An 11,927-nucleotide genomic window follows, 5' to 3' on the forward strand; every position below is an offset into this window, starting at 1 on the left:
CTCTCGTCTCTGTTTCTTCCTCTTTCCTCTATCTCCCAGCCTGTCTGTCTGTCTGCCTGCCTGTCTCTCTCTGTCTCTCTCTCTGTCTCCCTCTCCCTCTCCCTCTCCCTCTCCCTCTCCCTCTCCCTCTCCCTCTCCCTCTCTACCTCCCTCTCTCTCTGTCTCCTCTTCCTTCCCCTGGTTTAGAAAAAATCTAAGAGGCATGTCACCTCCTCCCGTGGTTCCGCAGGTCCCGATGCTTCTCAGCGGCAGCTTGAGCTTCCTGGGCTGTGGCTGCTGCGCCTGCACTGCCGCTGGTCCTGTGTTGGGGAGGGCGCAGGACTCAGGACCTGCTCTTCCCAGGGTCGCTGACTGGGCTGGGCAGGCGGGACCTGCTGCCTGCACACTGCCTCCTCCCTGCGGGTCCCACAGGACCCTCTGTTCCAGGGTGGCTGCGGGGCCTCCGGGGAGTGACGGACAGATTCAGTCCTTATCCCGAGACTCAGAGCCACATCCCACTGCTGCATCTAAAGAAACCACCTTTCTCTCCAGAACCTCTGACTTCCCCAGACAGGACCTGTGGCCAGAGTGGCCACATGGGCTCTGGACGGAGCTCGGAACTCAGAGCCCAGCAGGTGACATGCCAGGGGTCTCCCTAGAGAGGGGCAGAGCCGGGAGCCTGCAGGGCACTCCAGGTCACATGCTTCGTGGGGCCCAGCTCCACCCAGCCAAGACCCTATAATTTGGGAGTGAGGTCACCCCCAACAGTGTCTGGTGAAAAATTCCTGTTTGCAGGAGGGTGAGATTTGTGGTGACCCAAGAATAGCCCCAAGGGCTGCCCGCCACCCCAGGAATGCTCAGAAGCCACGCCCGCAGAGAACAGAGGTCACCAAGCTCGGAGGCTTTGAAGCTCAAGGGAGACAGACGTGAAGAAATTTCCAGAAGAGCAGTGAGGTCACGGCACCTCCTTGGCCTGGTCCAAGGGGGCCTTTCGAGAAATTTCTGCTCAGGGAACGAATGAATTACTAAATGAATCAATGCAGGGGGTCACGGAGTTAACACAGCTCTACAACACTTGAGTGCTGGCTTCCAGCTCTGGGTGTGAGGCTGGGCTTCCCTGGCTTGGGGTCCTACATTTGACAGCAGCAGGGGCCTCACATGGTCCCCCCCACCCTACCCCATGGGCAGGCAAGGGCCCAGCTCACCGTTACAGCACCCTTTGAGGGTGTAGGACCTCAGGACCTGCCCAAGGTCACAGCAGGCAGGGACCTCCAGGAGGGACCAGGGCTCTGTGCCTTGGACTTTGCGTCTGTGACATGGGCTGTTTGCACGTTGGCTCTCAGAGTTACATGTGGATTGGGCCCTGTGGCAGGAGCTGCAGGGAGACTGGGTTGAGAACACCGTTATCACCAGGCCCAGCTGCCCTGTGGGACCCCTCTGCAAGCCCTTCAAAGACGCTTCAGCGGCAGAGGGCTGGGGATCCACACCCTGATCCTTCCTTACTTAAGCAGGACCTGCCCTGGACCTCCAGGAAGGCACAGGTATTGAAGACCTCACCCCGACCCGTCAAAAAGGAGAGGAAGGCTGACCCCAGTCCCACCCAGCAGGAATGGAATCCCAGCTCTTCAAGAAAGGGTGGGTACAGCACTCCAATCCAGACAAGGGCTCGCTACCCTCAAAATGCCCACATCCCACCCCCACCCAAGTGCCCTGGAAAACCTCAGCACCTGGGTGTCTGGATTTGGCCAGGTGCCACATCCTTGCCTGCTCCCCAGACAGCATGCACAGATGGCCAGAAGTCTCTAAGCCGGGGCCGTGCAGACAGATAGAGGAGACCCTTCCCGGTGGGGGAGCTGCACATCCCAGTTCCACGCACCCGCATCCTCGGTGAGGTTTGGGTCGGCCTGTCTTCTGTCTGCCCATCTGAGCCCTCAGGTCAAGGCGCCTTTGCTGAGCTAAATCTGAATCCACAGGGAGAGCGTCTCCCCTGACACCCAAACGGCTGCAAACACCCTGTGGGGCTCGACCTAGACAGAAATCTCCAGCCCCCAACCCCCACATCTGACTGCAGAGACCCCTGGGGTAACCAGGAATCCTGAGCAGACCCGGCACTGCCTCCTCTGGCCCTGGCTAAGACCCGGCTAGCAAAGAATCTCAGCCCAGAGCCACATCTCACGGGATCCACCTGTTGCTTGTTTCCACATCCATAAAATACAGTAAACTGAGCCAGGGGCAGTGGCACATGCCTGTAATCTCGGTAGTTGTGAGGCTGAAAAAGGAGGATGGCAGGTTCAAGGCCAACCTCAGCAACTTAGCGAGGCCCTATTTCAAAATAAACGAAAAGGAGTAGGGGTGTCACTCGGTGGTAGGAGCACCCCTGAGTTCAATCCCTAGGACCAAAATAAATGAATAAATAAATAAACAAGAGCCAGGCATGGTGGCGCACGCTTGTAATCCCAGCATTTGGGAGTCTTGAGACAGGAGGATTGTGGTTTGTGGATGGGCTCAGCTACTGAGTGAGGCCCTTTGCAACTCAGTGAGACCTTGTTTCAAAATAAAAAATAAAAAATAGGGCTGGGGGTGTAGCTCAGAGGTAGAATGCCCCTGGGCTCCATCCCTAGGAAGAAAAAGAAAGAAAAAGAGAAAGAAAGAAAGAAAGAAAGAAAGAAAGAAAGAAAGAAGGAGGGCTGGGGTGTATCTCAGAGGTAGAATGCCCCTGGGCTCCATCCATAGTACCACTAAATAAGTAAGTAAGTAAGTAAGTAAGTAAGTAAGTAAATAAATAAATAAATAAATAACTTGCTATTCTCACAACGAGCTTTGGCTGCTCCTCCCAGGCGCCAGGCCTCCATCCTCAGGACTCCGGGGATGCAGGAACGGATGTGTCACTGTCCCCGGGGAGCACGTGAGCCATTGTAAATACCAGCTGCAATCATAACCCCCGATGCAAGCCTCAGTTTCCCCAACTGACTGGTGCCTGCTCAAGAGGCATTTCCACCCTGCCTCCTGTCCCCAGGTGGGTGGACAGCAGACCTGGCTTCCAGCAGGGATGGCCTGGGGCTGACGGATCAACCTTCCTCATGGCCGGAGACTGTAACTCCCCCGTGTGCTCCCAAGAAGAAGTGAGTTCCATGGGCCCCCTGCCCGTCCGCACACCCACGGGCCGCCGCAGGGACACATCCTGGCTGCCCGCCAGCAGCCTGACATGCCTGTGGTGATCCTTGGCACCCAGCCAGACGCGGTCACACACCCCAGGGGCCCCTCCGCATTCTTGGCTTTTGTTTCCGATGACGCAGGGTCCTCTGGGAAAGGAAAGTCCGAAGACAGGAGGGGACTCAAGGAGTCACTTGGAATCTCGGCTGCAATGGCAGGACCCTGGGCGACATGTGATTTTGGATAGGGGCTGGGGGTTCCCCTGAAGAAGCAGGAGGAAGCAAGGTGCCAGGTGCCATGGGTGCCCTGCGTGCAAGGAGATGAGATAGGCTGGGTGCCAGCCTTTAGGAGCACCGTGGGGGCGGGGACAGTGGAGACAGGAGGGGGTGTCCGTGGGCCTCCAGCCGGCTGGCCACAGCTGCTGGAAAGACCAACAGGAGGCTTCCTCCTTGCTGAGATGGAGGTGGGTGGCCTGTGTCCTGTGCCCTCCCAGTTGGGAGAGCCGTGAGGCTGAGAGGAGGCGGGGCGGGGTCTGACCCCGCCCTGCAGTGCCTCCCCTCCGGATTATTGGCAGCAACAACTGCACCCTATTTATATCATGGAGCCTCACCATCCAGGCCTGCACCCACCGAGCCCATAAGGAGCTCCACTGAGATCCGTTTACATTTAAAATAAATGTTTCCTTAACTCGCTTCTGATCGCTGGCTGTGAATTCCAGGAATCGGAGCCCGCCAGTGAGCTGGTGTCCAGACGCGGGCAACTCCCAGCGGGGAAGGGCTGGCCGGCTCAGGCTGTCCACGGATGGCGACCAGGAGCTGCATGGGAGTGGCCACCCAACCCCACCGTGACCCTGGGGGTTTGTCATGCCTCTGTTTCTCAGCTGGCCAGGTGACCCCAGGGACTGGCAGGACCAAGGGCCTGGGAAGGGGCATGTAGCCACAGCCTTCCTGGCCAGCCATGGCTGGCTGCAGCCCCCACACGCCCCCCCCTGCTGGAAGCCTCGGCCTCCTCCTCCAATGGTGCATCTTGTCCACAGTGCCCACCTTGTGGGCTGCTCTGGGGACCTCAAGCGACAGGGGCCACAGGAGCTGGACACACAGGCTTTGATTTCAGAAAGCACATGATGGATACAGACCGGGTGAAACTGTGCCCCAACAGTCACAGCTTGTGGGGCTCCTCAGGCCTCCCTGGCCCTTGCTCTGAGCAGGTGGAATTGAGAAAAAAAAAAAACGGATTTTTTAAATGCTTTTGGGAAATACAAAATCCAGACTCTTTCCCTGGATGGCCGTGGGCAGCACCCTCAGCTGTCCCTCTGGGGGGCATGCCTTTCCTGGGCCCCAGGACCTTCTCCCTAAGGTGGGTAAGCTCCTTCCAGCAAAGACTCTGGCCCAAGGAGATACCTCAAGGAGTCTCCACACCCCGCTTCCAGCCCAGTCTCCATGAATCCTGCCCCAGGCCCTGTTAATAAAGGCTTCTGAAGGAGACTCAACAGCTACCTGGGTCCCTGCCCCACCCTCGTGGGTGGGGAATTCTTCTCCATAGCCCATTGGATGCTGAGGTGCCTGTCAGCCATGCTCAGAGGAAAAAGTGGGGGCCACCATCCCTGCTTCTGGCGCCTCAAACCTAAGGCCAGAACTGGGGGGTGGGGGGTGTGAAGATCCAGAGTCCTGATAAGACAGGGAACTTCACCCTGGGTCCACAGAAGCTGGTCAAGGGTAGTAACCCTCGGTATGTTTGGGGCTTGGAATACCCCCCCAAAGGCTTGTGTGTTGAAGCCTGAACCCCAAGTGCAGCAAGGTTCAGAGGGGGAGCACAGCTGGAGGAGGTGGGGCCCTGGCCTTGAGGACTGTATCTTCTGTCGTTAGCCCTCTCTTCTCAAGCTCCCTCTCTCTCTCTGCTTCCAGCTGCCATGAGCTGAGCAACCTTCCTCTGCCATGCCCCGCCTTCCTGATGCTTCTACCTTGGAGCTCGCCGACCATGGACTGACCTCTGAAACCATGAGCCAAATGAACCTGTCCTCCTGTAAGTTGTTCTTGTCAGGTATTTTAGTCATAGTGACAAAAACAAGCTGACTGATACAGCCCCAGAGGAGGCTGGCCAGCAGCACTGTCCCCTTAGAGCCACACCACCCAGCAGAGGAGCCTGCCCGCCATCTATCTGACCATCAACCCACTCATCCATTCACCATTAATCCATCCATTTATCATCCATCCACCCACCCATCCATCCACCCATCCATGCCAGGAGCAGCTGGGAGGCCTGGGCCGGGTGAGGGAGACAGGCCGTTCAACTTGACTGGCCCTTGCTGGAGCCAGGAGGGGAGCCCATGACCCGCCCAGCAGATGGGGAGCAGGAGGCACACAGCTCATTCTAGAAGACAGCAGCCAGCTCAGTGTGGGACACCCATGGCAGCCAGGTGAGGTCTGGGTACCTCTGGTCAGTCTGACATCAGTCACCTCAAGCTCTCCTACAAAGTCACCACAGTTTAGCTGCCCAGCCAGGTAGGAGAGTTAGAGGAGTGGGCTGGTCAGGCCACCAAAGCTGGACACAGGGCTGGAGGGGGACCATCCATCCTGCATACGGACAGGTCCTGCTCAAGGTATTACGGGCCTCTAGGTGTACCTTAGACTCATTTGGAAGGGGAGGGAGGGAGGAGGAGAGGGAAAGAGGGAAGGCAGGAGGGGAGAGGGAGGAAGGAGGTGGAAGAAAGGAAGAGGGCTGGAGGGAGGAGGGTGCCAACAAGAGCACGTGCCTGCAGAGGTACAGAACTGATGGGTGTAGGGGGCAGGCAGTCTCCAGGACCATAGGCAGAAGTGCAAAGCCCCTGTAAGAGGTGAGGCTTGGAGCCATGCCTAAACCAGGAAGGAATCTCTGGCCCCTCCCCCATCCTCTGATTGGCTGGCCTTGGAGGGCCAAGGCCTGAGTCCCGCCCCAGGGGGAAGCCAGCCCCATACACAGTGGGTTAGAAGGACCCTAGAAGAGCAGTTCCTTGGTCCCTGCCCACCCACCTGGGGGTGGGGGCAGCTCCTGGCCTGGACACCTGGGCTGTCAGAGACCCAGGAGCCCCAAAACCCATCTCACAAGCAGACATCTCAGGAGGACATGTGTGCACAGGGACTGAGCACTCCAGAACACCCTCCTGAGCCAGCCCACCTCTCCCCACGTCCAACATGGAGGCTGTAGATTGGCACAGCCCAGACCCCACTGGACCCCTGGACATGCCTCCCACCCCCGCCAGGTCCCACAAGGCTATGTCCTGTGCCGCAACCCAGGCAACTCAAGGGGCTGAGCTGGACCCAACTGTGGGTGGACTCCCAGCGCCCTCCCCCAGACTAGACCCTCCCCGGCTGCTCTGAGGAGGGTGGCGCTTCCCAGCTGGTGCAGGGCTGGGGGCTGGCTCAGAGGGTGCAGGTCAGACCATTCCAGGTGACTGAGGAACTCCTTCAGGCTCCGGGTTGGGATGCTAACTGCCCCCCCACACACACACACACAGGAATCCTGCAGGGGCCTGTCCTGGGTCCCGCTTCCCTCTCTGAGTCCTGTGGGTATGAGGGCGGCTGGTGGTACCGAGCATGGCCGGACACCAGAGCTCTATGAACATTTCTTTCTGGATCTCCCTTGTCCTTCTGAGGAGGGTGTCATCACACTGGTTTCAGAGGAGAAAACAGTTGAAATGCGGAACTGGTGGGCTACAGAGACGGACCCAGATGGGCTTCCTGACCTCCAGGCTGAGCCTCAACAAGCAGGCAAGAGATGAAGTCAAGAACAGCAGCCGTGTGGGGTGAGGATGGGCCACACGGGTCCCCATGAGTATGGAGAAGGTACCCTCATCCCACCGCACCTCTTGGGCAGCCGAGGGGCTGTTCACCGAGACTACAAGAGCCACAATTCCAAGCCTGACAAACCCCAGCTGTGCATCCACTGTGTTCTGGGGTGCGCCAAGACAAAGACCAGGCTCTGTTATGAAGGACTAAAAGGCTAGTGGGGACATAGAGGAGTGGGAAGGTGGCCCCCGATGTACAAGTCTGAGCTGTAAAACTAGGAGACATTGTATCATCGTACGAAGGTTTTCAGGGATGGCTTGATCGAGGAGCTGCCAGCAGAGCAAGGTTTTTAAGACTGAACAGTTTTCCACTGGGAAGAATTGCGGAAAAGACTGTGTACACGGTGTGACATCTAAAAAAGCATGCTGAAACCCGGGACCAGGGGGCGCGGGTCACCGGGGAACTTGCAGACCTGGCAGGGAGCTGAGAGGGAGCCTCACATGGGTTGTGGCAGGGGCAGGGCTCCACTATTTCTAAACTTCTCCCATAAAGCCACTAGCTGGGACCGGAGGTGGCGCTGGGCAGGCACCCACCCAGCAGGGGCAAAGGCTCCTCCGCCAAGACACCAGGCACTTCCTGACTTGGCTCGGGCCTCGGGGGCGGGGGGCGGATTCCAGCTGGCATTCCACCTCCCCTCCACGCTCTGTCCATTTCCTGCCCTGGCTGCAAATTTCAGCATTTCCTCCTCGGGCCACCTCCGGCCTCTGCCCGCTGCCTGGCCCTGCGCTGACCCTAGGCGGGGGAGATTGAGGGACAGAAGACGGGCTTGTCCCTGCCAACTCCCAAGTTTGGAAGCAGCCCTGCCCTCAACTAAGTATACTGCCAAGAGGCCCGGGGTGCTGGGATGGGGCACCGAGCCATCGCGGTAGGGAGACCCAGGGCCCGGTCCTCCTTGCCATCCCTAGACATGTGCCTAACCCCAGTGAGCACATATGTAGCACCCACTGTGTACCCAAACAGGCACGGTGCTTGTATGACATCTGCTGCTCATGTCTAAGAATCCAGGCCGACGTTGAGGAGGAAGCCTGGCCCCTTGGGGAGGAGCCCTGCAACCTGGGGCAGCCACAGATACTTGTGGACAGAGGCAGCCATGCACAGGCCCACCTGGCCCAGAGACCCTTCTGCCCAGCTCTGCAGAGCCAGTGCCCAGTGGCCAGCAGGTGCCAGGGAAGAGACTTCTCCATGTCCAAATGTGAGGTAGGTTGGCCCCAGGTGGTCAGGAACCCAGCTTATCCTCTGCAGCAGGACAGAAGACACCTGTCTCCACACCCTCAGGGAGCCCAAGAAAGATGGCCAGAGAGCATGTCCTCTACTGAACCCCAGAGGAGTCTCCTATTGGGAGCACCACCTGCTTGGCCCTGCCATAGTGGCTACTCCTGGGGGAAGAGTTCCCTTGGGTCACAAAGAAGGACCAGAAGAACAAGACCTGGCCTTTAAAATAGGAACGCTAAGCCGGGCGTGGTGGCGCACGCTTGTAATCCCCACGCTTGGGAGGCTGAGACAGGAGGATTGCGCAGGTTCGAAGCCAACCTCAGCTACTTAGGCTTTCAGCAACTTAGTGAGACCCTGTTTCCAAATAAAATACAAAAAAGGTCTGGGAGTATAGCCCAGAGGTAGAAAGCCTCTGGGTTCCACCCCTAGTACCACCACAAAAAAAAAAATAAATAAATAAATAAATAAAACAGGAACGCTAAACCGGGTGTGATGGCGCATGTTTGTAATCCCAGTACTTGGGAGGCTGAGACAGGAAGAATTGGGTTCGCTAACAGCCTCAGCTACTTAGTAAGGCCCTCCACAACTTAGTGAGACACTGTTTCAAAAAAAAGAATAAAAAAATCAGGCTCGGGGTATAGCTCGGAGGTAGAATGCTCTTGAGCTCAATCAACCAGCACCAAAAATAAATAAATTAATTAATTAATTAAATAGGGACACTAAGCCGGGAGTCATGGCACTCACCTATAATCTCAGTATTGGGAGGCTGAGACAGGCGGATCAACAGGCTGGAAGCCAATTTAGAAGACTTTATTTCAAAATAAAAAATACAAAGGCTGGGGGTATAGCTCACAGGTAGAATGCTCCCTGAGTTCAGTCCTCAGTATCAAAAGTAATAATAATAAGTTAAATAAAATGGGGACAGTGTTGCTATTCATGGATGTCTGTGGAGTTTGAGTCCCTTATTACCAGTCAGGGACCGAATTCATGGCCTTGTCCCAAGCCAGGTCATCAGGGCTTCTCCTCCCTGGGCATAAGGAACATTCAATGAAGTAAAGGAAGAGGCTGGGAGAGGCCCCAGGCCCAGGATCACCCTGCAAGCCACACCCAAGATGTGCCCCTCCCCCAGCAGGGGCCAGGCCCTGCCTGTGCCCAGCAGGGTGGGGGCTCCAGGAAGGACAGAGAAAGTCCTGTGATCCAGCCCCACTGCGGGGGAGCCAGGAGAATACAGAGGGTCGATGTGGGTCCAGCGCACATAAAGGCCGTGTTCATCGCCGCCATGCCCGGCTGGGCACACTCCAGCAGAGCCAGTTTAGAAAGAGGCAGACAGTGTCTCAGTACATTTGTGTGTGTGTGTGTGTGTGTGTGTGTGCATGTGCGTGCGTACATGCGTGTGTGTGTGTGTGTGTGTGTGTGTGTGTGTGTCTGTGATACTACCAGGGGCATTCTACCTCTGAGCTACACCCTAGCCCTTTTTTATTTTTTATTTTGAAACTGAGGTCTCACTAACTTGCTGAGGCTGGCTTTGAACCCGCAATCCTCCTGTCTCAGCCTCCCCAAGACTGAGAGTACAGGCATGTGCCATCATGCCCAGCTTCAACACATTCCCTTTTGGTGATTTAATAGCCAAAGCATTTATGCAATACTTATGCAATAAATCCTTTGGGGGGGGTTACTATGTCATAGAAGATTTCTCCCAACCCCGCCTTACTCCATCCCTCCAAAAGGAGAATCCTGAGAAAATCTCATTTCAGAGTTTCCCATAAAACCAGGTGCACAGCAGCTGCGGCTTGCGTGGCAGGAGCGATTCCTCGGAATGTCCTCTGCCTCATCGGAAGCCACAGAGGGTGTGAAACAGAGGCTGGTGCGGGCGTGGCTGCGTCCACAGGCAGGTGGCCACTGCTTCTCCACATGGGGTCTCTGGTCCCTGAAACAGGATAGATCAGTGACTCCCCCAAGGCCCCAGAGCTGGGGAAGGGTATCAGTCTCCCAGGCCCAGGCCCGAGGCCAAATCCAAACCAGAGAATGTAGAATCCAACATGCTGAGCGGCATTCACACACATGTGAGAACGGCAGAACTTTGTGGGGTATTTTGGTTGTTGTTTTATTTTGTTTTTCTAGTACTGGGAATTGAACTCAGGGGTACTCTGCTTCAGAGCTACACCCCTAGCCCTGCTGCATTTATTATTTTGAAACAGGCTCTCACTAGGTTTCAAGGCTGGCCATGAAACTGCCATCCTCCTGTCTCAGCCTCCCAAGTACTGGGATTATAGGCATGAGATGGCACCACTGCGCCCGGCTCAGCAAAACTTTTAAAATCTGCTTTTGCATTAAATATTCAAATAAGGTTTTTAACTAAATTTCGACCCCAATGTCAAAACATGTTCATCTCACATCCCCCTCCAACGGCACCCATACAGCCCAGCTGCACCCCAACTCTCCCTGGAAAATAAGCCCAGAGGCCAGGCATGGTGGTGTACATCTGTAATCCCAGCACTTGGGAGGCAGAGACAGGAGGACCTAAGAGCTGAGGCCAATCCTCCAGAAGATAAAAAGGGCTGAGGTATAGCTTGGAGGTAGAATGCCCCCGGGTTTAAGCCGCAAAAAAAAAAAAAAAAAAAAAAAAAAAAAAAAAGGGTAGGGGAACAAAAGATGTCATTTTTTAAATCTTTCCTGCCTAGCCAGGGAGCCATAGAATATGTCTGTGATCCCAGGAGCTCTGAAGCTGAGACAGGAGGATCACAGGTTCGAGGCCAGCCTCACCAAGTATGAGGCCCTCAGCAATTTAGCAAGATGCTGTTTTCAAAAACTAAAAGTGTGTGTGTGTGTGTGTGTGTGTGTGTGTGTGTGTGTGTGTACATTCTACCTCAGAGGTAGAATGTCCCTGGATTCAATCCCCAGTACAAAAAAAAAAAATTATTTGAAGATAAAAGTGGAACGTTGGCTAAACACAGTGGTACATACCTATTAATTCCAGTACCTGGGAAGCTGAGACAGGAGGATACCTTTCTAGGCTAGCATGCGGTAACGTAGCAAACCCTTATTTCTAAATAAATAAATAGGGCTGGGGATGTAGCTAATAGACGGAGGGCCCCTGGGTTCAATCCTGAGTAACACACATACACACACACACACACACACACACACACACACAAAGAATCTATTTGCAGATCTGCTTGGCATGGCATGGCATGGCATTCTGGGAGGGACTCATCCCATGCAACTGGCCAGGCTTTTGCCAAATGGTAGGGCAAGAGTGCCCTCTCTAAGGGGATGCTTCACTGGCTGCTGTGATCTGCAGCTGGTTTAACTACTGAACATCTAGGTGGCAGGCTCGTCACCCACACCCTCTTTTTTTTTTTTTCCGGGTCTGGGGATGGAACCCAGGGGCATTTGACCTCTGAACTACATGCCCTGCCATATTTTTTATTCTTTATTTTCAAACAGGGTCTCACTAAGTTGCAGAGAGCCTCACTAAGTAACTGAGGCTGTCCACAAACTGCGATCCTCCAGTCTCAGCCTCCCAAATGCTGGGGTTACAAGCATGCACCACCACGCCCGGCTTCCACACCCTCTTCTTGAAAGAAAGGGGTGACCCTTTTTTAAGACAGGGGTGACCCTTTTTTAAGACAGTAGAGACTTACGGGAAGATGGCAACGGAGGAAAGCGGGGCTTACGAGCCCCGCTAACAACCAATCTCTATTACCACAAAATCAGCGCCTTTCATAGCCAGAAAACACCATCAGCAGAGAAACAAAA

The sequence above is a fragment of the Muscardinus avellanarius genome (assembly GCF_963383645.1).
Source record: "Muscardinus avellanarius genome assembly, chromosome: 10".
NCBI lineage: Eukaryota > Metazoa > Chordata > Mammalia > Rodentia > Gliridae > Muscardinus > Muscardinus avellanarius.